At 43.9% G+C, this 1,157-nt stretch overlaps 1 non-coding gene across 1 annotated transcript; it reads left to right on the forward strand.

Annotated features, from left to right (window-relative positions):
* Positions 1 to 415: 415 nt before the first annotated feature.
* LOC112063917 (U6 spliceosomal RNA) lies at positions 416 to 524 on the forward strand. Its single transcript, XR_002891262.1, has one exon. It is a non-coding gene; the product is annotated as a U6 spliceosomal RNA (small nuclear RNA).
* Positions 525 to 1,157: the final 633 nt, after the last annotated feature.

Genomic DNA, 1,157 nt, shown 5'->3' on the forward strand with positions numbered 1-1,157 from the left:
AGGGACACATCTGTGTCGTTAATAGAGATACTACTATAAAGAACAATATTTCCTCCTGGGTTCTAGTTTATTCAGTTTAATTCAACAGACGTTTATTGTGTGCCAATTCTATGCCTAGAACTGGAGCTACAGAGAAACGTTTTCTTCAAAAAGCATTGCCTCTGCCCTCAGCAGAGTAGGAATGGCAAATCCATGCCGTTTCAATCCAGAAATTGCTGCCAGAGACCTGAGTCCTCTGCAGGTTCATGCAGAGGGTGGGAAGTGATTCCCCCACCAGCTCAGAGTGGCGGTGACACTGGTCAGTGCAACGTGAAGCCGACCTGTGCCGGTTCTGCAGCCCTCCGGTCACTACGTCTGAGGGCTGATTTTCAAGAAGGGAAAGCCTTTTTGACTTTGCCTCATAAAAAGAAGTTCAGCGCTCTCTCCGGCAGCACATACAGTAAAATTAGAGAGATACAGAGAAGGTTAGCATGGCCACTATGTAAGAATAACGTGCAAATTCAAACAAAGCATTTCATAGTTTTGTAAATAGGTGGAGCACAGAGGATTTTTAGGGCAGTGAAATACTCTGTATGATACCATAATAATGGATACATGGCATTATACACTTGTCCAATCCCATGGAATGTACACCATCAGGAGAGCACTGTAATGTAAACTATGGACTCTGGGTGATAATGTCACTGTGGATTCATCTACTGCAACAAATGTCCACTCTTGTGGGGCATGTTGATCACGGTGGAGGCTGGGGGTGGGGGCAGGGGGCTTATGGGAAATCTCTGTACCTGCTGCTCAATTTTGCTGTGAACCTAAAACTGCTCTTTAAAAAAAGTCTTAATTTTTTTTTTTAAAAAAAAAGACTAAAAACAAACAAAAAAAGAAGGTCAGGCAGCTGAGTAAATTCCCTGGAACAGCCAGACAGACAGAGACAGACAGGCTTCTGAACTGCTCTGCAGGGGCCTGAGGAAGTTAGAACAGTTCCACAGAGGGGGAGGAGGGGAGCTTCCTAGTCCAGCTCTGTCTCCCCATCTGGAAGGGGCAGGGGGTGCAGACCAGTATATTGTAGTCTAATTCTCTCCTCTTACACTAATGCTTTACAAAAAGCACCTGAGTAATTTAACTTAGTCCAATCTTATCATTTACTTTTTGATTTATTA

Source organism: Physeter macrocephalus, chromosome 4 (assembly GCF_002837175.3).
Source record: "Physeter macrocephalus isolate SW-GA chromosome 4, ASM283717v5, whole genome shotgun sequence".
NCBI classification, from domain to species: domain Eukaryota; kingdom Metazoa; phylum Chordata; class Mammalia; order Artiodactyla; family Physeteridae; genus Physeter; species Physeter macrocephalus.